Here is a 27,618-nt window from a genome sequence, read left to right as displayed (position 1 = left end):
TGTTGGCCCAGAAATCGGGAAGGGGAATAACAATCGAAATGTAAATAAGAAATACTCAAGTTAATAAAGATGGGAAAAAAAGAAAAAACAAGGCTTATCATTGGATGAGAAGGAAGGGAGGCAGGGACAGATGTTTTAGAAGGGAGGGAGAAGAGGAGAGAGGAAGCAGAGTGAGAAAGAGGAGCTGGGAGAACATGGCAGCAGATTTTAAAATTCTTCTCTGTGCATAGAAACAGGTTGTTATGACTATTTTTAAGGGATGGGTGTGTACAGGATTATGTGCTGTCTAGATGGGCAAATTATATCTTAACAATTGGACCAGAGGTTATTGTGTGGTGTGTGGTGTGTTCTTTCATGTGGCTACTTAATTGAGTTCAAGAGAATATGTGGTGGTGGGATGCAGCAAAGCCAACACGGAATTGAGATATGTATGGAACTGGCATGGCAGCAACCTGCCTTGGGAACTAGATGGGTAGAGAGATTGCTGCAGGGCTCAGAGAGTAGTCATCAGCACTGTGAGATGGGATGGAGCTTAGTGGGTGAGACGGTTTGCTGACTGAGCTGAAAATATCTTGCAGATGCCTTGTGCCCTACAGGATTAAAACAAACATTTTTTTACCTCAAGAGAAAATATTTTCTCAGCCTTTGACCTGGAATTCTTTTTTTCCCTCTATTCCTATTATTCATAGGTTTGGTCTTTTCATAGTGCTCCAGATTTCCTGAATGCTCTGTATCAGGAATATTTTAGCTTTAGTGTTTTCTTTGACCATGTATTCATTTCTTCTATTATACTGTCTTAGTTAGGGTTTTACTGCTGTGAACAAATACCATGCCCAAGACAACTCTTTTAAAGGGCAACATTTAATTGGGACTGGCTTACAGGTTCTGAGGTTCACTTTATTATCATCAAGGCAAGCATGTGCTGGAGGAGCTGAGAGTTAGTTCTACATCTTCATTCAAAAACAGACAGAAGACTGGCTTGCAGGCCACCAGAACAAGAGGCTTCAAGCTCATGCCCACAATGACACACCTATTCCAACAAGGCCATAATTCCAAATAGTACTTCTCCCTAGGACAAACATAATGAAACCATCACATGCACCTTCAATATCTGAGATTCTCTCTTCTGTCTCATTTATTCTATTAGTGAAGCTTGACTCTGGTGTTCCTATTTATATTTCTATGATTTTCATTTCTAGAATTCCCTCAGTTTTTGTTTTCTTTATTGCTTCTATTTCCATTTTCATGCCTTAATGGTTTTTTTTTTTTTCATTTTCTTCAACGGTTTGTATTTTCTTGGCTTTCTTTGGGAATTTATCTATGTCCTCTTTAAGAACCTCAATCACCATGATTTAGTTGGTTTTAAGGCCTTTTTCCTGTATTTTAGCTATTTTGGAATAGTCAAGACCTGCTCTGACAGGATACCTGGAGTCTAATGGAGACATATTTCCCTGGCTGCTGTTATGTTCTTATGTAGGCATCTGTGTTTGGGATGGTTATAGGTCTAGGTGCTGATTTATTGATTTGTTCTGTTGGATGGGGGGTTTTGTTCTTTGGATTCCTTGTCCTCTCTGGATTTTGATGACTGTGATGGCAGTATGTTTCCTGCTCAGCTGGTTTGTTCACAGGGAAAGCCTGCTGGTGTTGGAGACTGGGATATAGTGAGGAGTAGGGGGAGGTAGTTTAGGAAAGGATTGTCTGTGGGATCCATAGGAGATGTGGAAAGGGAAGGGAAGCTGCAGCCGGGTTTCTATTGCAGTGCTAAGGACAAAACTGAGGAATGAGATCTGGAAGAAATGAGAGAGAGGAGAAGGTCTGTAAGAATCCTACCTGATCTTCTTTAAATCTCTTGTCCATTGTGGGTGGTAAGATATTGTTATGGGTGGTGGGTATCGTTATACTCGTAGTAGTTGTAGTAGTTGTAATAGCAAAGACAAATTGACAAACTTTTACTGACTTATGTAGAAGCATCTGACCCCAGTTATTGCAGATATCTTCAAATTAGTAATGTTCAATAACCCCTTATCCTTATCTTGGCAGTCTTACCAACTCTAAGGTGAATAAGAAAAGTCAAAGTTAATATGTTGCAATACAAATTCAATCTAATTGCCACATATTTACCCTATGTTTCAATTTTTGTTTGAATTTTGAAGTACAAACATGAAAAACTCTGGTTAAAATTAGTGCCTCTTCCTGTTTCTACATGTGCCCAGAGCTGACCTGGTCCCACAACTCTCAGTACCCAAATCCCATGGGGGATGGGGGGAGCTGAATTCTCAGAAGTGCAGACATTCCTGAGAGCTCAGGGGAGACCACAACTTCTGTTCACATTCCTGGCACAAGGGGAACCAGCCTGGAGCCCTCTGGACAAAAAAAACCTAGGCGCCATCTAGGAGAGGATTTTTCCGGTCTCTGCCTATGCCCAGTGCTGAAAGGCAGTCACAAGGAACACTGAACATCTGAGAGCAGGGGTAAAACCAACACATCTCCTCCTAGAGACCTGGCTGGAACCCCCAGGACACACAAACCCAGGAAGAGTCTGAGGCGGATCCCTCCAGTTTTTGTCTGCGCCTGGAGGTGACCTAGTCCCATAGCTCTCTGTACATAATCCTACTGGGAGAAAACAAGTCTCCAGGAGGGCTGACAAACAGGCTCACAAGAGGATCAAGCCACTGTCAGAGACAGCAAGACCAGCTAAAACCAAAGACAACCTACTGGATAGAGGCAAGCACAGGAACCTAAGCAACAGAAACCAAGATGACTTGGCATCATCAAAGCCCAGTTCTCCCACCAAAGAAAATACTGGATATCCCAACACACCAGAAAAGCAAGATTTGGATTTAAAATCACATCTTATGATGATGCTAGAGGACTTTCAGTAGGACATAAATAACGCCCTTAAAGAAATACAGGGCAATACAGGTAAACAAGTAGAAGCCCTTAAAGAGTAAACACAAAAATTCCTTAAAGATTACAGGAAAACAAAACAAAACAGGTGAAGGAATTGAACAAAACCAAACAGAATTTAAAAATGGAAAGAGATCGCTTCTCGGCCTTTTGGCTAAGATCAAGTGTAAAAATGGAAAGAGAAACAATAAAGAAATCACAAAGGGAAACAACCCTGGAGATAGAAAACCTAAGAAAGAGATCAGGAGTCATAGACACAAGCATCACAAAGAGAATACAAGACATAGAAGAGAGAATCTCAGGGGCAGAAGATACCATAGAAAACATTGACACAACTATCAAATATAATGTAAAATGTGAAAAGCTCATAACCCAAAACATCAGAAAATCCAGGACACAAAAAGATCAAACGTAAAAATAATAGGTATAGAAAATAACGAAGATTCCCAAATTAAAGGGCCAGTAGATATTGTCAACAAAAATATAGAATAAAACTTCCTTAACCTAAAGAAAAAGGTGCCATAAACATACAAGAAGCGTACAGAACTCCAAATAGATTGGAACAGAAAATAAAATCCTCCCATCACATAATAGTCAAAACACCAAATGCATGAAACAAAAAAAGAATATTAAAAGCAGTAATGGAAAAAGGTCAAGAAACATATAAAGGCAGACCTATCAGAATCACACCAGACTTCTCACCAGAGACTATGAAAGCCAGAAGATCCTGGACAGATGTCATACAGACCCTATGAGAACACAAATGCCAGCCCAGGCTACTATATCCAACAAAACTCTCAATTAACATAAATGGAGAAACCAAGATATTCCATGACACAACCAAATTAACACAATATCTCTCCACAAACCCAACCCTACAAAGGATAACACAAGGAAAACACCAGCACAAGGAGGGAAACTACATCCTATCCTAGAAAAAGCAGAAAAGTAATCTTCTTGCAACAAACCAAAAAGAAGAGAGCCACACCAACAACAAAAATAACAGGAAACATAATCTAACAGAAGTTATGAACCAAATTAATGTAACATATATCTATAGAACATTTCATCCTAAAACAAAAGAATATACCTTCTCAGCACCTCATGGTGCCTTCTCCAAAATTGACCATATAAGCGGTCACAAAACAGGCCTCAACAGATATAAGAAGATTGAAATAATCCCGTGCATCCTATCAGATCATCATGGACTAAGTAAGGCTGGTCTTCAATAACAGCAACAACAACACAGAAAACCCACATATGCATGGAAGTTCAACAAGGCACTACTTGTGAAAATTTGGTCAAGGAATTAATAAAGGAAGAAATTAAAGACTTTTTAGAATTTAATGAAAATAATGACACAACACACCTAAACTTATGGGACAATGAAAGCAGTGCTAAAGGAAAACTCATAGCTCTGAGTGCATCCAAAAAGAAACTTCGGAGAGCATACACTAGCAGCTTGATAGCACATCTAAAAGCTCTAGAACAAATATAAAAGCAAATAAAACCCAAGCGGAGTAGACAGCAGGAAATAAACTCAGGGCTGATATCAACTAAGAAGAAACAAAAAGAACTATACAAAGAATCAATGAAACCAAGAGCAGAAAATCAACAAGATAGATAAACCCCGAGCCAGACTAACCAGAGGGCAGAGAGAGTGTGTCCAAAGTAACAAAATGAAATGAAAAGGGAGACATAACAACAAAAAATGAAGAAATTCAAAAAACATCAGATCCTACTACAAAAGCCTATATTTAAAATAAAAAATAGGAAAATCTGGAGGAAATGGACAATTTTCTAGAAAGATACCAGGTAACAAAACAAATCAGGGTCAGATAAAACATCTAAAGAGTTCTATAACTCCTAAAGAAATAGAAGCATTTATTAAAAGTCTCCCAACCAAAAAAACTCCAGGACCAGAGGGTTTAGTGGAGAATTCTATCAGACCTCCATAGAAGACCTACTAACAGTTCTGTCCAAACTATTCCACAAACTAGAAACAGAAGGAACACTACCCAATTCCTTCTATGAAGCCAAAATTATGCTTATACGTAAACTACATAAAGACCCAACAAAGAAAGAGAACTTCAGACCAATTTCCCTTATAAATATGGAAGCAAAAACACTCAACAAAATTCTCGCAAACAGAATCCAAGAGCACATCAAAATGATGATCCATCCTGATCAAGTAGGCTTGATCCCAGGGATGCAGGAATGATTCAATATATGGAAATCCATCAACATTATCTGCTATATAAACAAACTCAAAGAAAAAAACCACATGATCATCTTAATACACACTTAGAGAGCACTTGACACAATTCAAAACCCATTTATGGTATAACTCTTGGGAAGATCAGTAATTCAAGGCCCATACCTAAACATAGTAAAAGCAATATACAGCAAACCAGTAGCCAACATCAAACTAAATGGAGAGAAACTTGAAGCAACCCCACTAAAATCAGGGACTAGACAAGGCTGTTTACTCTCTCCCTACCTATTCAATATAGTACTCAGAATACTATGCAGAGCAATAAGACAACAAAAGGAGGTCTAAGGGATACAAATTGGAACTGAAGAAGTCAAAGTATCACTATTTGCAGATGATATGATAGTATATTTGAATGATGTCAAAAGTTCCACCAAAGAACTACTAAGCCTAATAAACAACTTCAGCAAAGTGGCTGGGTACAAAATTAGCTCAAACAAATCAAGAGCCTTCCTCTACTCAAAGGATAAAGAGGCTATGAAAGAAATTATTGAAATAACACCCTTCACAATAGTCAGAAATTATATAAAATACATATTACATAAAATTATGTAAAATACAAATTACATAAAACTACATAAAACCTCAGTGTGACTCTAATCAAATAAGAGAAGAACTGTATAACAAGAACATCAAGTCTCTGAACTAAGAAATTGATGACGATCTCAGAAGACAGAAAGACCTCCCAATCTCATTGATTGGCAGGATTAATATAGTAAAAATTGCCATCTTGTCAAAAGTAATCTACAGATTTAATACAATCCCCATCAAAATTCCAACTCATAGAGTTAGAAGGAGCAATTTGGAAATTCATTTGGAAAAACAAAAACCCAGGATAGCAAACACTATTCTCAACAATAAAAAACCTTCTTGGGGAATCACTGACCTCAAGCTGTAATACAGAGCAATAGTGATAAAAAAAATGTATGGTATTGGTACAGAGAGAGGCAGGAAGATCAATGGAATAGAATTGAAGATCCAGAAATGAACCCACACACCTATGGTCACTTGATTTTTGACAAAGGAGCTAAAACCATCCAATGGGAAAAAAAACATTTTCAACAAATGGTGCTGGTTCAACTGGAGGTCAGCATGTAGAAGAATGCAAATTGATCCATTCTTATTGCCCTCTACAAAGCTCAAGTCCACATGGATCAAGGACCTCCACATAAAACCAGATACACTCAAACTAATAGAAGAAAAAGTGGGGAGAATCTTTGAGCACATGGGCATTGGAGGAAATTTCCTGAACAGAACATCAGTGGCTTCTGCTCTAAGATCAAGAATTGAAAAATGGGACCTCATAAAATTGCAAAGCTTCTGTAAGGCAAAGCACATTGTCAGTAGTAGAAAACGGTAACCAACAGATTGGGAAAAGATCTTTACCAATCCTACACCTAATGGAGTGCTAATATGCAATATATACAAAGAACTCAAGAAGTTAGACTCCAGAGAATCCAATAACCCTATTAAAAAATGGGGTAGAGAAGCTTAACAAGGAATTCTCAGCTGAGGAATATCCAATGGCTAAGAAGCACCTAAAGAAATGTTCAACATCCTTAGTCATCAGAGAAAATCAAATCAACCCTGAGATTCCATCTCACACCAGTCAGAATGGCTAAGATCAAAAACTCAGGTGACAACAGATGCTGGTGAGGATGTGGAGAAAGAGGAACACTCCTCCATTGCTGGTGGGATTGCAAGCTGGTACAACTACTCTGGAAATCACTCTAAAAGTTCCTCAGAAAATTGGACATAGTACTACTAGATGTGGACCCAGCTATACCACTCCTGGGCATATACCCAAAAGATGCTCCAACATACAACAAAAACACATGCTCTACTATGTTCATAGCAGCCTTATTTATAATAACCAGAAGCTGGAAAGAACCCAGATGCCCTTCAACAGAGGAATGGATACAGAAAATGTGGTACATCTACACAATGGAGTACTACTCAACTATTAAAAACAATGACTTCATGAAATACATAGGCAAATGGATGGATGGAAGTAGAAAATATCCCAAGTGAGGTAACCCAATCACAAAAAACACACATGGTATGCAATCACTGATATTAGACCAAAAGTTCGAATTACCCAAGATACAATCCACAGACCACATGAAGCTCAAGAAGAAGGACGACCAAACTGCGGATGCTCCAGTCCTTCTTAAATGAGGGAACAAAAATATTCATAGGAGGAGATATGGAGACAAAGTTTGGAGTAGAGACTGAAGGAATGGCCATTCAGAGCCTGCTCCACCTGAGATCCAGCGCATATATAAACAGCCACCAAACCCAAACAATATTGCTGATGGCAAGAAGTGCATGCTGACAGGAGCCTTATATAGCTATCTCCTGAGAGGCTCTGCCAGAGCATGACAAATACAAAGGCAGATGCTCACAGCCAACCATTGAACTGAGAACAGGGTCCCCATTGGAGGAGTTAGAGAAAGGATTGAAGGAGCTAAAGGGACTTACAACCCCTTGAGGACAACAATACCAACCAACCAGACTAAACCACCCAGGGACTAAACCACCATCCAAAGGGTACAGATGGACAGAACTATGGTTCAAGCTGCATATGTAGCAGAGGATGGTCTTGTTGGGCACCAGAGGAAAGAGAAACCCTTGTTTCTGCCATGGTTGGACCTCCCAGTGCAGGGTAATGTCAGAACGGGGAGGCGGGAAGGTGTGGGCGGTTGGGTGGGGGAAAGGGGACAACCTTAGAAATGTCAATAAAAATAATCCAATAAAAAATACTCCCTCTATGATATAATGATTGTGACAATGTCAGTTGACAAAGGGATTTTCAGCTTCATTATAATATGAGACCCCTGTCATATCGGTAGCAAATATCTTGCTCAAACATTATTATTAAATACATGTCAGTAATTATACAGATTTAAAATAACTAAGGCCAAAACAAGTAATGATTACAGTAACAATATATAATAAATATATTAGGAGCCTTATTGTATGGTATGTAAGAGATAACAAAAATGAGAAGCAGAGCTGCTACTAATGCTGCTGAGATAGGAAGCCCTAGGAACAGGCTTCTCGATAGGGTATCCCACACCTAGTGGCCAGACCCAAAAACGTGCATATGAGCAGCATTAAAATGACTCAATTGAGTTGGAACTGGAAAATATCATCCTGAGTGAGGTAACCCAATCACAGAAAAACACACATGGTATGCACTCATTGATAAGTGGCTATTAGCCCAAATGCTTGAATTACCCTAGATGCCTAGAACACATGAAACTCAAGACGGATGATCAAAATATGAATGCTTCACTCCTTCTTTAAAAGGGGAACAAGAATACCCTTGGCAGGGAATAGAGAGGCAAAGATTAAAACAGAGGCAGAAGGAACACCCATTCAGAGCCTGCCCCACATGTGGCCCATACATATACAGCCACCCAATTAGACAAGATGGATGAAGCAAAGAAGTGCAGGCCGACAGGAGCCGGATGTAGATCGATCCTGAGCACAGAATACAGCAAATACATGGGCGAATGCCAGCAGCAAATCACTGAACTGAGAACAGGACCCCTGTTGAAGGAATCAGAGAAAGAACTGGAAGAGCTTGAAGGGGCTCGAGACCCCATATGAACAACAATGCCAAGCAACCAGAGCTTCCAGGGACTAAGCCACTACCTAAAGACTATACATGGACTGACCCTGGACTCTGACCTCATAGTTAGCAATGAATATCCTAGTAAGAGCACCAGTGGAAGGGGAAGCCCTGGGTCCTGCTAAGACTGAACCCCCAGTGAACTAGATTGTTGGGGGGAGGGCAGCAATGGGGGGAGGATGGGGAGGGGAACACCCATAAAGAAGGGGAAGGGGAGGGTTTAGGGGGATGTTGGCCCGGAAGCCGGGAAAGGGAATAACACTGGAAATGTAAATAAGAAATACTCAAGTTAATAAAAAAAAAAGACTCATTAGTTAAACATATATAAAATCATACATACCCACATATATGTAACTCATATTATTAAGAAAAGATAATTTGAGAGGTAGTTGAGGGACAGAGGAGAAGTTGGAAGAGGGAAGATATAGGTATATATAATATAAATGTAGCACTCATGTATGAAATTCTCAAAAAATTTCTTTAAAAAAGTTAGATCAAGGACAGGGGCAAGAAAACTTCTAGCGGTATGTCTATTCCAATTCCCTAGACTTACTTCCACAGGCAGGTATAGGAAGAGGACCAACACAACTCCAAGCTTCCAGCTTCTTTACTGACAGAGCTACGAGAGAGTCTATTAGTCACATTATGGGCTTGCAAACTTATAGAGTAGTCACTGAGTAGTCTCTACAAGCTTTGGTGAATCTATGTCACTCAATATTGACTGGTTTTACTGTGAACTGTGGTTTGTGGCCACTGAACCACAAGGGATATATTTGTTTCTCTGTTCTTAGGAAGAAACAAAAGAAGAAAAGCAGAAGAGGGGAGGAGGGGGTGGGGAGCACAGCGTTTTCCCTGTCTCTTGATACAGCTACATGGTAAGTTTTGCCTGTGAGTGCAAACAGAAAGAAATAGCCATGAAGAAAAGGCCATGGGCTGAGGATGGCACAGCAGGAAAAGAAAATGTAAAAGCCTTTGTACAATTATTTTACCTTCTTAATTTCTCCAACAACTGTGCACCGCACGTCTATTCCTCTTAAAATATCTCCCTCATAGAACAGACACATGACTCTCAGCCCTTAAGAATATCCACTTTTCAGTTTTCAGTGTGATTATGATCTATAAAAGAGGGCAAAACAAACAATGGCAAAAGTCCACTGGTTCTCTTTTAAAGGCTTTTAAATTATTTTTGTTCTTAAGCAAGTCCATTCCCAAACATCAAAAGGGTTTTCTCTTCTTTACATCCAAAGACAAACTGCTTTTCAAAGTCACTTAATATTTTGCCCAAAACCAAACAAAAATAAAGTTCTTAAAGTTTTATGAGTGAGTAGGAAGGGAATGCCTCCGGCCTTTTTCAAGCAGAATAAAGGAAATTTTTGTTTCTATGTCTTACATGAATCTCTCTCCTCTTTGGAATAACTTCCTTAAGTTGTCACTGAATGTGTGCAACTGCACAGTGTCTGGACTTTATCTAGAGCAGAATGTTCCTACAGCTACAAAACTTTAATACGAGTCCTCCACCCATAAAAATATTTAATTGCTACTTCATAATTGTAATTTTGCTACTATTATGAATTATAATAGAAATACCTGATATGTAGGATATCTGAAATACAATCCTAAAGGGATCCTACAGGGTGAGACCCACTTTCATAGAGGATTAGGGATGTCTTTCTTATGTGCTTACTAGTTCTTCAAAGTTTAAACTCCCCATGAGCTTTCCTAAGGGAGGATGTCCTAACAAACGACATTTATTTTGTCACCTAGTATTATCCATTAGTGATATGATCATACTGCACTATTTTGCTATGTAGATCTGACATAAATGAGATGTAGATACATACATTTATTAAACAATATAAATAAACCACATAGCTATTTTATGCACAGCATCATTAAAGAAAGAAAGAAATAGATAAAATTTAGTTCTAGTAAGATACCTCTCCAACTAGTTTGTGTAGTAAATGTAATTTAAGATACATAGGTATGCTGCCATATTGAACCATTTACTATACCATGACAATGAATGATATAATCTTTACTGTAATTTGTTCTCTGTAATCACTATCATAATATCTACTGAAATAACTAATTTTTAAAAAGCAGACTAAGTTTCTATTACAGGAAAACATCTCTCTCCACTCTGCCACATATGTATACATACAGGTAGCTTACTTTACACACATACACACACATATTCACACACACACACACACATCCATGCATATACTTGCTGTCCACATTTTTGTTTACATACATTTTGCACACGTGTTCACACACTATACATACATGTATACCCACAAATTAACGCATACATTTATTTCATTTGTTTAAATCAGAATGGAATCTCCATGAAGGCATGAATGCCAACTTCTCTTCATTGCTGTTCACAAGCACAGAATGGGGCATGTAGTAGGTGCCAGGGCCACTGTACAGTACCCGACAATACAGCCTCCAAGTACTCCCCTTCTGTGACTTTGGTGTAATGACAAAACCTCAAAACCTTGTCATAGCACAAAGCATCTGCCAGCTACTGCTTTGTATTCTATGATAAAGGGACTTTGACAAATAGAAAAGGCTTATGAAGTTTTATTTTGGTCTTTTTAGTTTCATTTTTATACATAGAAAGATGGTGCTAGGCATTCCCAAGACAATTTCCTGGTTCTATTACACAGGAAATCCTAACCTAGTCCACCTAAAGCTGTTTGAATCCTTTAAAGCATGAGCCCTGGGAAGATATGTATCCCTGTAAGCCCCCAGGGAACTGTATTAGTGCATTCAACACAAACACTTCTTAGTTGTCCCAAGATTTCAATTTTTCCTCAAACTCAAACACATAGGAAAATAGACGTTCAAAAAGATCCTAGAGGCAGACTTAAAGAAAACTGGGAAGAAGAAAAAGTGTTAAACCTTTCTGCACTCCATAAGTACAAAGCAAGAGAATGTTAACAAAAGTGTTCTCTTTTTCCATATCTTTTGGAAATGAGTTGCAGATGCTTCATGATTCTTCATTCATCACAAACACTAGGATAGCTTGGAGGAATATTCTTTGAAATGCAATTCATTACAACAAACTTCAAACTGATAAGTTCCTTGTTGCAGCTGCAAAATTTGAACTGGACCATTTCTTTTTCTTTTGTTTTGTATAATCCACGTGGCTTTGACAATACAATGGTTGGTGTTGTAATAAAGCTACAGATCCCAAGAGAGGATATTCTTTTTGGCAAGGAAGAGCCGAAGAGGATTACGAATGCCACCTTGTACTACAGTTCCATATAATTTATAGCAGAACATTAGAAAGAGTGAAAAAGTAGAGCCATGCTTGTGGGCTTAGATATGACTACACATGCTCCCCACGCACATGCACACTTTTGTATGCACACTAATTTTTATGTCCCTACATGTTACTGCTAATAGCTTTAGACACTGATGGACTAGGAGGATTTCAGAATAAATCTTTATAAGCTAGTGCATCAGTAGCATAGCTAGCAGAAGATTTAACCGGAATTTACAGAGAAGGAAATTGCACCTAAGCACACTGCACACGTTGCTTTTCTATTGTTAGATTTCAGAGATTTTATTGTTATGGTATGACAGGGATTGGACAAAGGACTACACATATGCTATGCAAGTTATTTGCCTCTGAGCTACATGCTCAACTTTATTCTGGTTTTATCTTGAGATCATTGTAGACTGACACACACATAAGAACAAAGATTTCATGAATTCTCCAGAGGTTTTCCCCAGGGTAAAATTTTGTAAAACTTCGATTTCTTTCTTCAGAGACTTGAAGTTCTTGTCACACAGATCTTTCACGTGCTTGGTTAGAGTCACAACGTGATATTTTATATTATTTGGGACTATTGTGAAGGGTGTCATTTCCTTAATTCCTTTCTTAGCCTGTTTATCCTTTGATTAGAGGAAGGCTATGATTTGTTTCAGTTAATTTATATCCAGCCACTGTGCTGAAGTTGTTTATCAGGTTTAGTAGTTCTCTGGTGGAATTCTTGGGGACACTAAAGTATACTATCATATCATCAGCAAATAGTGATACTTTGACTTCTTCCTTTCCAATTTCTATCCATTTGACCTCCTTTTGCTCTGGCTAGGACTTTGAGTACTATATTGAATAGGTAGGAGAGAGTGGGCAGACTTGTCTGTCCCTGAAAACGTGGTACTTTACACAGTGGAGTCCTACTCAGCTATTAAAAACAATGACTTCATGAAATTCTTAAGAAAATGGATGGAACTGGAAAATATCATCCTGTGTGAGGTAACCTAGTCACAAAAGAACACACACGGTATGCACTCACTGATAAGTGGATATTAACCCAAAAGCTCGAATTACCCAAGGTACAATTCAGAGACTACATGAAGCTCAAGAAGAAAGAAGGCCTAAATGTGGATGTTTCAGTCCTCCTTTGAAGGGGGAACAAAAATACTCACAGGAGGAAACATGGAGACAAAGTGTGGAGCAGAGACCAAAGGAAAGGCCATCCAGAAACTGCCACACCTGAGGATCCATCCCACATATAGTCACCAAACCCAATCACTACTGGGGACATCAAGAGGTGCATGCTGACAGGAGCCTGTTATAGCTATCTCCTGAGAGGCTCAGCCAGAGCATGACAAATACAAAGGTGAATGCTTACAGCTAACCTTTGAGCTGAGAATGGGGTCCCCAATGGAGGAGTTAGAGAAAGGACTGAGGTAGTTGAGGGGGTTTTGCAACCCCATAGGAAGAACAATATCAACCAACCAGACATCCTAGAGAGCTCCCAGGGACTAAACCACCAACCAAAGAATACACATGGAGTGATGCATGGCTCCAGTTACATATGTAGCAGAGGGTGGCCTTGTTGGGTATCAATGGGTGGAGAGGCCCTTGGTCCTGTGAATGCTGAATACCTCAATGTAGGGTAATGCCAGGGAGGGAAGGTGAGAGGGAGTTGGTAGGTGGGTGGGAGAGAACTCTCATAGAAGCAGGGGGATGGGGGATGGGAAAGGGTTTCTGGAGGGGAAATCAGGGAAGGGGATAACATTTGAAATTTAAATAAAGAAAATATCCAGTAAAAGAAAAAATTGCAAAACTATAGTATTATATCCAAAGCAGGATACTGCCATTAAGAAAGGCAGAATATAGAATACACAAGTATCACAAGGAGTCTCTGTGGTGTTCTTTTACAGTTATGTTTACCCATCCCCTTATTCTACCACAGCCTCATGTCCTGACAACTACATTCTGCTTCCTATTTCTAAAGTTTATCTTAGAAGTGTAATGCAAAGAGCATCACATACATAATCTTATGGTATTATCTTTTTTTTAAGTCATCAGAATTCCCTAGAACTTCATTGAGGTTGCTGTTTATGTGAACATTCTGTTTTTCTTATTTCAGACTATTAGTGCACAAGATGTATGCACCATAGGTTTTATTAACCATTTGCCATTATAGTTTATGTATTGTTTTCAGAATTTGGCTTTTACAAATACCACTCCAATGAACACGACATATAGGCTTCCATATGAACTTAAATCTTGGTCTGAGGATATAGCTTGTTTGTGTACCACTTGTCTGGTATGTGTAAATCCTTAGACCCAGAATCAGGAAGGAAGGAAGGAAGGAAGGAAGGAAGGAAGGAGGAAGGGAGGAGGAGGGAGGAGGGGAGGAGGGAGGGAGGGAGGGGAGGAGGGGAGGGAGGGGAGGGGGAGGGAGGGGGGAGGGGAGGGAGGAGGGGGAGGGAGAGAGAAAGGAGGAGGAGGAAGGGAAAGAAGAGGAGGAGGAGGAGGAGGGGGAGGAGGAGGAGGAGGAGGAGGAGGGGGGAGGAGGGAGGAAGGAGGGAGGGAGGAAGGCAAGAAGGAAAGAGCATGATTGCAACCGTTCTACTATGGTTCTATGATTTTATGTTAATACACAGGAAATTCTTATTTCTACACATCATTGCCAGCATTTTGAAACTGTCCAGTCTCCTTTTTATGATCTCAACTGTGACAAGTATGTGGTGGTATCTCGTCTTTCTAAAAGCTTGTTTTCCACCTAAGTGTCCTCCTGTGTTTAACTAGGATTATATACTTTCTAAGCTTTGAGTTGCTGTCTTGTCCTTTGTGCAATAAGTAGTTGGAAAACTCACTTGATCTGTGTGATCTCTTAACCTTTCACCTTCTGAACAAGATTTTCCATGTGGCCACTCTTTAATTTTTTATTATTTCAGTTGATTAGTCTGTCTTCTATCATTCATCTCTAAAGTCCACTCTAGAAACTCTCTGCCTAGGCCTAGGTCCTCTATGTTGGTCATATGTTTTTCCCTATAAATTTTATAACTTTCCACTGGAGTCATGGTACATTTAAATTTTCCATAGAAGATGTAAGACTTATATCAAGGGTCAGATTTTTGCTGGGTGATGTGTCAACACAATTTTTTAGGAAGGCTGTTTTCACTTCATGGCATTACTTATGAAAAGTCAATTGGGAGTATATTTGGAGCTTTCTAGACTCAAAGACATACTGTTTAATTCCTAAAACTGCTGGATTCATTCACCCATCTTTGTCAGTCTTGCAAGATCATTGTCGATTTTATTGACTACTTCAAACAATCCACTGTTTTTTTCTCTATTGTTTGTCTTCTTTCAGTTTCACGCATTTCTTTCTTTGTTCTCTCCTTTTAATATTGAGTTAGATAGGGGTACATGGATAGTAGTTCTTTCCTCTTTGCTAACGTATGCAAAACGTGACATAAATCTCCCTTCCCACACACATTTTATCATGCCATATTTTAATGTTTATTCATTACCACAAATTTCATTTCTTTGAAGACTTTCTCTTTGGTTTGTGAATTAAGTTTGCCAGATGTTGGTTCCTGGGTGTTGGCTTCCTCATCTGTCATTACTTAATTCCTCTCTAATTTGTTTATATATTTTGCTTTGTACTTGAATGCTTTGTAGAATTTATTTTGTTTTACTTATAATGACTTATAGTATGTCTCATTGCATACCTTTTGTGATGGATACTCGTATGTATGTATGTATGTATGTATGTATGTATGTGTGTAGCTCATCATAGTCTACTAGTGTATCGTTTTATCTCTTTGGAGAAAAGAAAGCTTATTAGCTATTATTTACCCTTAATCTTTCATATTTACAACTTGTTTTTCTAAACTATTTCCTTTGCAAGCTGTCATTGGGCAAAATGTTATATTTTTTTAAAAAAATTATCTTCTCTGTTTTAATATTTATTTTATTTTGTGTTTGAGTGTTACAAAAGTGAGAGAGAGACACACAGAGAGAAACAGAGACAGAGAAAAAGAGTGAGAGACAGAGACAGAAGGAGAGGGAGGGAGAGGAAGAAGAGGAGAAAGGAGAGAGAGAGAGAGAGAGAGAGAGAGAGAGAGAGAGAGAGAGAGAAGAGGGGAAGGAAGAAGAAGGGGAAGAGGATGAGGAGGCCTTTGGCTAGCTACCATGTTTTCTCATTTTCAGATTTCTTTTTCTTTTATTTTGCTTTGTTTTTTATCTTTATGGTATTCCTCCCCTTACTTCTGCTCTGATCCAGAATTCTTACCATTTGACCCATTGTGGAACGATAACAAACCATCCTTTTGCTGGCTTCACCACATTTAAATAAAAGTTAAACACTCAATTTAAAGGATATGAAATGAAGCTATTTGAATTAGCATGAGTAGGATGTGAATTTTATCCATCAGATACTGGAAGTTTATATTCAGAGTATAGAGAAGACTGGCTGAGCTGTGAGATGAGACTATAGTAATAGAGAGATCAGCCCATATCAGACTGTTTGGACTCTGAATCCAGAATCACACACAGCTCATATTCAGTGTCTACCTCCTAGGAAATCCTTTGTCATTCTTGAGCAAATCAACACCTCCCACCCCAGTTCTCTCTTGCTTTCTCCTCTGCCTTCTCATCACTCTTCATACCACACACTTAACCGTCACTTTGCTTGGGCAACACCATTTCCAGGATGCTTTTCTTGACCTTTGCTCTCTCTTTTCACAGGTTGGGAACCTCTTTTTCTATGATGTCGTTGAACCCTCTGCTTACCTCCATCAAAGTATCTCATAACAGCCAAGTTAAATTACCCAGGTTAAGTCACTGAGCTAAAGGTTTTCAAAGGACATATAGCTGTCATATGGAGGACCTGACAGTCTGGTAACTCTTAAAGGGAACCTTCTCCATCATCTTTATAACCCATCCATTTTCAGCACATGTGCGACACAGAGCTACCATATATGGATCTTCACCAAGTGAAGAGCCTTAAATTTCAGTCCATCCTTCTATCTAAGTCAACACCTCAGTCTGAAGAACCTACAACTGTGTTTGATGGTTAATGATTCCAACAAGGTTTGCATGAGAATTCTCCTCATCCCCCTTCAGTTTTCTCAGAAAAAAAAATGGATTTTCATTGTGCACATTCCTCAGTACACAGTGTTACCACCAACAGTCACATCACTATGTCAAACTCTGATACAAACTGAGTGTCTGACCCTAGCACTGTTTTGCTAGGCAACCCTTATATTTATCTTCAGTTGACACCTATCAGATTCTCCTACAGCAGCTGCTGCAAAATTCTCCCACTCTTCCTAAGCTCCAAATCCTACCCTTTCTCTCCCTCAGACTTAGATAAAGCTCCCCTCTTCATAACTGAAAGGACAATTTTATGGTCATGGGATGGATTGTATCTCTTTATTTTCAAAGCTATTCTGGCCCCACCCCCATCTACATACTGTTTTTCAACTCTCATTCAATGAAGGAGATGCCAATCAGTCATCCCAGTACCCACATTGTACCAAATATCTGCAATCTTTTTCCTATCCTTTGCTCCCTCCATTAATCACAAAGGAATGTGTAAACCTTGTCTGTCCAAAGAGTCTTTTGTGGTTTACTAGTATGAGCTGAACATTTCTAAGATTCCACCTAGGAAACACAAGTTCTATTTAAATCAGTTTATAAATACTATTTCATTTAATACTGATGCCCATCATTGATACTTTTGATGTTATAGTATTTATTTTATTGATTAAGAAACTGGGACTAGGGAAATCAGAAAGTTTACACAAGGACACAGAACCTGGTTTGTCTTTTCCACCAATTAATATATTACAACCTTTCCAAAGATAAACAATATATTACAACCTTTCCAAAGATAAACAAAAGGTCTCTTGATTCTTGACCTTATGCTCTTCTACAGTCTTGTGTTCATTGCTGTTCCCATCACAGACACTTATTTAGCATTTCTGTCAGCAAGGATAGGGATTCACAAATACCACACATAATTGCTACTGATCTTTCTGGAAATGTTTGTTAAAGTATTGAAAAAAACAAATTTTGTTTTATAATATTTAAAATGACGGTACTGCTTTTCTCTCTCTCTCTTTTTTTTTCAGAAGCAATCATTTTCTAAAACACTCCAAGCATAAACAATTTTAAAAATCCAAAGAAATTAAAACTCTAGAATGCCTTTTGATTTGAAAGTGTTCATCACCTGGTTATTTTTCGTTAGTTACCTCCCCCAGCTCTATGACCCACAGCTTGACACAGTTTCCACAGCTTTCAAAAGGATCTTTATCTAAACAACAAGATCAAGACCAGAGAAGAAGAACTCACAAGAATTTCAGCTGCAAGTGCTTCCATAACAGAAGCCAAGGATGCCACCGAGGCCAGCAGGCCCCTTAGGAAGCAAACATTTCTTCCATTGACAAGGGTTTAATTGGACATTTTGAGAATCCAGTGTCATGTATCCTGATGCAAATGTTTGAAAAGTTGTTCACAGTGTAGTTTGCGCCAGACAGGCTCCAATGCCAAGCCAGCAAACAGCCTCCCATTTATTCTGTTGGACTCGACTTCTAAAGATGTGTCAGAGCTCCCTGAGCCTTGTAAATTTCCACATCCAAAGGCCCATCTGTGCTTTCAAGGCAGCATCCTTCTTCCCACATGGGCACACATCAGTCGTTCCCCTGCCAATCTTGCTACTGCATTCAGAAAAATAATTAGAAAAATAACTTTCAAGGTGTTTGCTCCATCTCTAAGAGCACAGAGTGAAATGTTCAGTAGTTTTTAGGAACAGACTCCAGTTCCTTTCTCTGAATTAAAATTTTGACTATTTTGAAATGTCATTCTGTTATTCCCAGTCCCAGGGAAAGATTGCTTAGAAGCTCAGCTAATAAGTCCACTGTAACAGATGATCTATAAAAAAGCAGTGCTTCCAGTGGAAGGGGAAGCCCTCGGTCCTGCCAAGACTGAACCCCAAGTGAACGTGATTATTGGGGGAAGGGTGGTAGTGGGGGGGAGGATGGGGAGGGGAACAACCACAAAGAAGGGGAGGGGGAGGAGTTAGGAGGATGTTGGCCTGGAAACCAGGAAAGGGAATAACAATTGAAATGTAAATAAGAAATACCCAAGTTAATAAAGATGGAGAAAAAAATAAATAATATACTTTGGAACATAAAATAAAGCAGTGCTTTATTGGAAGAATGAGGAAAATATGTTAACAAATGTGCATTGAGGAATCTCTAAGCATTAGACCATTAATATCTGCCTTAAAATATGGAATATAGAAAATATAAAATTATCACCAATTATTATATTGCTTTTACTTTGTCTCCATATTATCATATGTATTTCTTAAGAGACAGTGTTAAACTTTCAGATATTATCTTTATGTGTGTGCATGTACACACATATACATATATGTAGGTACCTTTGGAACTCAGAAGAAGGTGCCAGATCCTCTAGAGTTACTTATGTGGGTGCTGGAAATCGAACCTCAGTCTTCTGCAAGAGCAACAAGCACTCTTAACCACTAAGACATATATCTAGCCCCAGGAAAAATTAAATGTTTAAAGCCTCAAGCTGGGTGTACACATTATGAACATTTATCATGTATTAAGAGTAGTGAGTTCAACAAGAGAGTCTTGGAGATGAAGGTGTTCTACATTCTTCTATAATGCTAACGTAAAATCAGAGAAATCAGAAGTCAGGTGTAGAGATAAACGTCTTATGAGGATAAACCCATAGTTTCGTTACCATACCTCCACTTTCAGCTGCAACATAAAAAGCCTGTAAGTCACTGCTGCTGTCCTTACTACAGCAAACAGAACAAATCGAGCTGAAAACTAAGAACTTACCTTAGCTTATAAAAGGACTGAAGGGTGAACAAACATTCTAAGATTGAAGAGATAGGCAAATCCAGACTCATAGTCAAGATTTACTAACTTGGACAAGAGGCCCTGGAGCCCTTTGCAGGCAGGAACAAGGAAATGGCAATTTTGAAAAAGTGCTGGAGGCTGAGTCTAACATATAGTACAGTGGAGGGGTGAAGTTCCTGGAGCCCTGGTCTTGGTGAAGGAAGCAGCCACCGTTTCAGGCAATCAAAGGGCAACTACAGTGAAAAGGGCCTGAGATCAGATTCCCAACACCAACGTTAAAAGCCACGAATGATGTCACATGCTTCTAACCCCATTGGGGAGAGGCAGAAACTAGGGGGTCATGGTTAGTTGCTGGCCAGTCTAGCCAAGTCAGTGAGCTCTAGACTCAGTTAGAAACCCTGTCTCAAAGAGCAAAGATAGCCACTGATGAAAACACTCAACTTCAGTATGTGACATCTATATTCACCTTCACAGTCACAAGGATTCCCCCAACACACACATACAACCCTAACACCTCTTTACACACTTACAAATAAGTAAATAATTGGACATCTGGCAGTGGTGTATGCATTTTCTGTGAGTTTCAAATAAAGGAAGGGTTTATTTTGACTTACAGTTCAAAGATGGAGTCCATCATGGAATGGAAAATTATAAAATAGCATAGCGTAAGGGAAATGGTCACTTCAGCACATGAAATGGTGCTGCCCATAGTTTATGTGTGTATTCCACCTCAGTTAAACGAATCAACATAATTCCTCACAAGAGTGTCTGGAGACCTGTCTCCTAGATGATTCTTTTTTTTTTTTTTAATTAACTTGAGTATTTCTTATTTACATTTTGATTGTTATTCCCCTTCTCGGTTTCTGGGCCAACATCCCCCTAGCTCCTCCCCCTCCTCTTCTTTATGGGTATTCCCCTCCCCACCCTCCCCCCATTACTGCCCTCCCCCAACAATCACGTTCACTGAGGGTTCAGTCTTAGCAGGACCCAGGGCTTCCCCCTTCCACTGGTGCTCTTACTAGGATATTCATTGCTACCTATGAGGTCAGAGTCCAGGGTCAGTCCATGTATAGTCTTTAGGTAGTGGCTTAGTCCCTGGAAGCTCTGGTTGCTTGGCATTGTTGTTCACATGGGGTCTCAAGCCCCTTCAAGCTCTTCCAGTCCTTTCTCTGATTCCTTCAACAGGGGTCCCGATCTCAGTTCAGTGGTTTGCTGCTGGCATTTGCCTATGTGTTTGCTGTATTCTGGCTGTGTCTCTCAGGAGCGATCTACATCCGGCTCCTGTCGGCCTGCACTTCTTTGCTTCATCCATCTTGTCTAATTGGGTGGCTGTATATGAATGGGCCACATGTGGGGCAGGCTCTGAATGGGTGTTCCTTCTGTCTCTGTTTTAATCTTTGCCTCTCTCTTCCCTGTCAAGGGTATTCTTGTTCCCCTTTTAAAGAAGGAGTGAAGCATTCACATTTTGATCATCCGTCTTGAGTTTCATGTGTTCTGTGCACTCCTAGATGATTCTTAAAGGATCACAAACACTCCTTTCTTATAGTTTATACCTGTTAGCAGTATGAGATGACTCTAGGTCTTGTGTAATGGCCTTTGCTTTGAAAAAAATCCTTGCTGCACACAGGAAGACTAGAGTTTAGATGCCCAGAACCCATTTTTACAAGGTGATGTGAAGGATGTGGGAGTAGTAGCCACTTAGTCTACCAAGAGAAGGGAGGAAAGTGTAGCAGAGAGTAATGGGTAAAAACTAAAAGCTTATTTAGAACCCCGGGGATAAACTAGCTTTCTCTTCTAAAGAACTCTTCTGACAGCAACAGAATTGCAAACTTTTCTCATCTTTTTCAGTTTGTTAACAAAGGCTATCCCTTGTTTATATAAGACATTACCAATATGTAGGTGCTAACAGAAAGGTTAATTTTACTTTGCAGAAAAGGCATTGGAAGGTTGTTGCACTGAGTGACGAATGGGTGGGAGAATAAGATTAAAAGAAAGAGGGTATTATTAGGACAAACTTTCCAGAAGATTTGATAACGCCTATGGCAAACAGTTAGCAAGAGAAAAGACCAACCCCGTGTGATTCTTCTATTGGTATCAGAATCTTTATAGAAATGGCTACATCATTATAACATCTTACAAACAACCAACACCTTTGCACCTGACTGCTGCAGGAAAGACCAGAAGCAGATGAAGCTAGATACTTTTATCGTTCTCGTATAAATGACAACTTGAAAACTCAGGTGCCTACGTTTCTGCTCTCACGGCTGATGGTAACTCACAGCCCTCTGACTTTTAGTCCATGGCAAAATCTATTTTCTCAGAGCCTTGTTTTGCCTTGGAACTTTTTGCTGTATGTTCTCTCTAACTCTGCCAACCATGTCAAGTGAAGAACCAACGCAGATGGCATTTGGAGGCCAACGGAGTCAAGAGCTCTAGGGGAGGGATAGTAGCTGGAGGATTCCTAGTGCCAGCACTGCTGTATGGAATAAAGAAGCTCATGAAGGGTGCTATTAAGAGACTATGAATGACAAATGATGCTTTTAGGGCAATGGGCAGTATCCAGTATAAAACACTCTTATGACTTCATCTTCAGCAAGGAAGATGACCCTCTTTATGATATCTATAACCTTTTTATAAAGTGAACAATCATTCAATGGTAGATAAAGTTAAAAAGTCACACTTACCAGTACATAATTTGCTTAAGGTAAGAAACACCTGTCATATTGTGTATCATATGTATAATATATGAAGACTTGAGTATCAAGAATTAAAGGGATAATCTAGGACTGAATCCCTGAATCATTAAATACCTTTTTAAAACATATGGAACATGATTCTCATGTCCAGTACATCTACTTACCTTTACTGTTTACTAAGCATGTAGAAGTTAGGCATTGAATGATGTAAAACTCAGCTGGGAAATAGAAAGACGGGTCTAGGCCTGACACTGCCCTCAGGCTAACTATAAGGACCCATAGGAGACAACCATACATGTAAATTCATCCATATAGTGAGCAGATGCAGGGAAGCGAGAAATTCAGTATTTCTCAGTATCAGTATTAAAATGAAATAAAATAATTTTTCATGTGTATGTGTGGTGAGTGTTTTGTTGGCATGTGTATGTGTGCAGATGTTCATGCCTATAGAGGCCCAAAGTTGACATCCAGAATCTTCCACCATCTCTCTCCCTTATTCATTGAAGAGGTACCTTCAGTTAAGTTTTCCAGCAATGGCAGATATGTAAAACCCAGAAGCTACGCAGCGTGCTGCAGAGAGCCTCTATCTCTGCCTTCCAGATCCTGGAATTACAGGCACACCACCTCACCTACCCTGCATCACACTTGGGTCTAATTAAGTATTTGGTAGTTCACTCTCGTCTTGAATTCAGTATTCCATTCCTTATCGGGCATATAGCACATACTCAGTAGACTGTGGGATATTGATATGTGCTGAATAAAATAATAACTAAGGAGAAGCATACCAATTGGTCCTGCTACTTTGTGACATTATAGAAAAGAGGCCAGACCTCAGTGGGGTGGCCGACACCTATGGTCCTAGCCCTTGGGAGACTGAGGTGCGAGGGTTGGCTGTAGCAAGTTTGAAGGCAGCCTCGTACGTGGTGAGTTCCTGAGCAACTGAATTACAGAGTAAAAGAAACGTTTTAAAACAACAGAAAGGGTGAGGAAAGATAAAAGGATGAAGGAAAGAAGGAGCAAAGATGGAAAGGGGGAGGAAGAAACGATGAAATGAAGGAAGAACAAGCCAAGAAATAAAGAAAAGAATAATAATCCACAGCGGAAAGCACATGAATGAATTCTTGGCTTTTAAAAGCTAAGTGGTTCGGAGAAAGTAGGAGTAGGGGCAGAGACTACATTTTAAAGCTCCAGCTCCAGGGCAAGTAATAAAAGTTTCTGCTTTAAATTTTTTTTCATAATATTGTGAGCAATAGGAAAGTCTATTCCATCAGACCAGCCTCAGGGCAGAAAGCTCCAGCCTCCTGAGCTAAATCAAATTGTCAAGGGCTCTCAGATTTCCAGGCACCGACCATTGGTCTCTGCCTTCCATGAGGCTAAACCTGGCAGACAAAAGGAAACAAAATAATATCCACTTATCTTATAGGCTACTACTTTTGCTCTCATCAATTAATTATAAGGGTTCTGGAAGTCCATTTTAACATCCCCAGTGTTCCTTATTAGGAGGATGGCAAGCAGCCCCTTATCAAAGACACAAAGCTAACACACGCGCACGCGCGCGCACACACACACACACACACACACACACACACACACACACACACACCACACTGCTTAAATCTCATGGTACAGTGCCCTTAAAATGCTGGTCACTGTGCCATCAATGTCACCAACTTTAAATTCCCTAAATAAGTGAAAGTATTAGGATGCGTGAGCATTTAGGTTGAAAGTGTCAAATCATAGTAGAATTAAACATTCTAATTAATCTTTTTCTTTTTTTTTTTTTTTGGGGTGGGGTTGAGGCTGTCCCACTTGGTTGCTCAGACTGTCCTTGAACTCATAACAATTCTCATCACAATTACAACTGTGAGTGACCATACCTGGCCAACAATTTTTATTAGAGAGAGAGAGAGAGAGAGAGAGAGAGAGAGAGAGAGAGTGTGTGTGTGTGTGTGTGGTGAGGGAGGTAACTCTGTGGAAATCAGAGGATAGCTTGCAGAATCAGTTCTTTCTTTCCACACCGTGTCTGGTCCTGGGATTAAACGTGCTTCACTTGGGTTGACATCATGAGCCTTTACCATAAACTAGCCATTTTGGTGACCCTGGTTGATAATTTTTAAAATAATAAAATAACTAAATCCACCTCAGTAATTCTATTCCTCAGTTCCCATTCTCAGTTCACTGGATATGGAAACAATATCCAGATTTTGTACACGTTCCAAAACACATGGAAACCAATCTTCCACACCACACAGGCTTTCACAGCAGACATTGTGAACCTGCTTGTGTTCTCAGTCCTGGCTTCCTCTTTTGCCAGTACTATTTCTGCTAGTTAGATCACAAGGACCTTGCCCTTAGGTTTATGGTGAGGATTAATTAAGTAAGAAGTTTAAATGGACAGTAAGTGTGTGGTCAGAAAATCATAAATATCAGCCTGTACATTTCATAGCTGAATGAGACATGAACCCACAACTGGCTATTTGGAAAAAGAACCTGAGAAAGTCAGTCTTTTTCACTAATCAAAACATTTACTCTACCAGACAGACTTGAAATAAGTAGGTAAAATATGCAAGTCAAAGTCAGATGAATGGCTTTGTTTGATCCCAGCACTAGCCTCGTGGAGACAAGTGGATTCTGGAGCTCACTGTCCAACTGATCTAGCTGACTCACTGACTGAAGGTCCACTGAGATGTGCTGTCTACAAAATTCAAAGAATAAAACCTTTGAAGAAAATACCTGTGTTAACCAAAGGTCCATGCTCTCTCTCTCTCTCTCTCTCTCTCTCTCTCTCTCTCTCTCTCTCTCTCTCTCTCTCTCTCTCTCTCATAAAAAGTTAATGAAGTTAATGAAGTTAAAAATCTAAAGAGATCAAGCAACAATTCAAAGTCCCTGCTTTTGTTTTTGTTTTTTTGTTTTTTGAATTTGTTTTGGGGGTTGTTTTGGGGGGTTGGTGGATTTTTTGGTTTGTATTGTCTTTTTTTGTTTTTTGTTTTGTTTTGTTTTGTTTTTGTGGAACTTGGAATCTAGGAAACAGAACTGCAGCAGTGGCCAATTAAATTAATTTCCTCACTGTGACATATTTAGCTTTCTTCATTCACCTGCCACTCAACCAGCCTTGTCTAAGGAAAATACACATTGTTCATAGTCTTAGATTCAAGAGAAATATCTGGATTTACATACAAGTCAGCGACATGGTTCTTCTTTGAGGTGTACCTTTGTACTTTGTAAATACATTAAATATTGTGGTGACAACGATGCCTCAAAATGAAAAGTGGGGGAGAATAAAACACCAGCAAGCAAAAGCTCAGGTATATTTTGTTTTATGCAAAACATATCAAATCCAATTAATGCAGATAAGGTGCAGACGTCTAATGACTAACAACTACATTGAACCAATTCCTCTCATTTTACCACAGAGATTGCGAAACACTTAACTCTGAGAAAACAGTCGAAAGCCTGTGTCTGATGTCTCCACTTCATATCCACTGAGCCAGTCATATTTCGCTCACTCTGCTCCATTTCCTATGCATTCGTCCACTTCATTCATTCAGTTCTACTTCATAGTCAATTATTGGTTATTGAGTACTACTACGTCAGATGCTGACAACTCGAAAACGGACCTTTCAAACCAGAATTGAAATAACAGAACAACGTAGAAAGTGAAAGAAACCCCCAAAGTGCTCCCTACCCTACCCTGGTAAAGCCTCTTGCAGGTCAGGGGACTAGGGAAAATTGCAGATAGGGACTGAAGAAAGGCAGCTGAAGGGCGGGGCAGGGAACCTTGAGGAAGACACCAGCAGTTTTGGGCTCTGCCTCTGGGTTCCACTGTGGCCTCAGGCAGTCCCGGCCTATGCCTGACTCCCGTCAGGAAGCGCTCTGGCAGCTAAGTCTGCGCCCCTCAGCCCACCCTCCAGCCTCCGGGGAGCAGCGGGTCACCCACGGCTCGGGCGCACGCACCTGGTCACGAGGTTCTGCAGAGCAGCAACCGCAACTCCGGGTGAGGACTGCGGACTACGGGTACATCCGGGAGGCGGGACCGGGAGGTCGCTCTGAAGTGCTGGATCCACAGGGCGGGCCTCCAGACGCCTCAGGAACAGCCCTGAGCCCCGGCTCTGCAGGCCTGCCTTCTTCACGTGCCTGGGAAGCTGTGGAGCCCTCCCTGGCCAGTGAGCGGTGGACAAGGGTGCAACGGTCAGCCAGACATGAGGCCTGGACTTTAACAGAGGCCATGGCTGACGGGACCGACCCTGACAGATATCTGTCTCCCTGAGCCTGGCTTAGAGCAAGTAGGGTCTCCAAGGCCTGACTTCTGAAGACCTTGTTCTGGAAACCGTCAAATTCCTTCCCAAGGGAAGCAATTAACAGTTATTTTGTCCAAGCTAGTAATCACCCAGCACTAGGGAGGCTGGATACACAAGAAGATGGCCCAAGATGTTGAGGATTAGCAAGATCTATATAATGAATGAGACCCTGTCTCAAAAACAAAACAAAGCACCAGGTTATTTTCTCCCTTCTTTAATGGTTGAAGGACTGCAAGAAAGGAGGTGATCATGAAAGCAGAGAGCATGATCTTAAACTAGTAGATCAGAAAGTCATTCATTTCGGCATAAGACGGTATCCGGGAAAGAAATACGCTTTACTACTATCACAGTACATATGCACATATTTTTGCCCATGTATTATGTATGTATGTATGTATGTATGTATGTATGTATGTATGTATGTATGTATGTATTCACTTTACATCCTGATCGCAGCAGCCCCTCTCCTCCCAGATCCCCCTTTCCACAGCTCCGGTCCTGTCCTTCCCTTCTCCTCTGAGAAGGGGAGGATCCCCCTGGGAACCAACCCACCCTGGCACATCTAGTCACTGAAGGACAGGGCACAACCTCTCCACTGAGGCTAGACAAGGTAGAACAATTAGGGGAACAGGATTCACAGGAAGCAACAAATTT

At 40.0% G+C, this 27,618-nt stretch overlaps 1 protein-coding gene across 1 annotated transcript in view; it reads right to left on the bottom strand.

Moving 5' to 3' along the window:
• Nucleotides 1-26,744, bottom strand: part of Cpq (carboxypeptidase Q) — a 247,703-nt gene extending 220,959 nt beyond the window's left edge. Inside the window, exon 1 of the mRNA XM_032914237.1 lies at nucleotides 26,621-26,744. The gene's annotated coding sequence lies outside the window, so the exon portion shown is untranslated. The remainder of the gene's footprint in view (nucleotides 1-26,620) is intronic.
• Nucleotides 26,745-27,618: the final 874 nt, after the last annotated feature.

The sequence above is a fragment of the Rattus rattus genome, chromosome 1, assembly GCF_011064425.1.
Source record: "Rattus rattus isolate New Zealand chromosome 1, Rrattus_CSIRO_v1, whole genome shotgun sequence".
NCBI classification, from domain to species: domain Eukaryota; kingdom Metazoa; phylum Chordata; class Mammalia; order Rodentia; family Muridae; genus Rattus; species Rattus rattus.
Note: the sequence above shows the minus strand (reverse complement) of the source record. Positions and strands in the feature narration are given on the sequence as shown.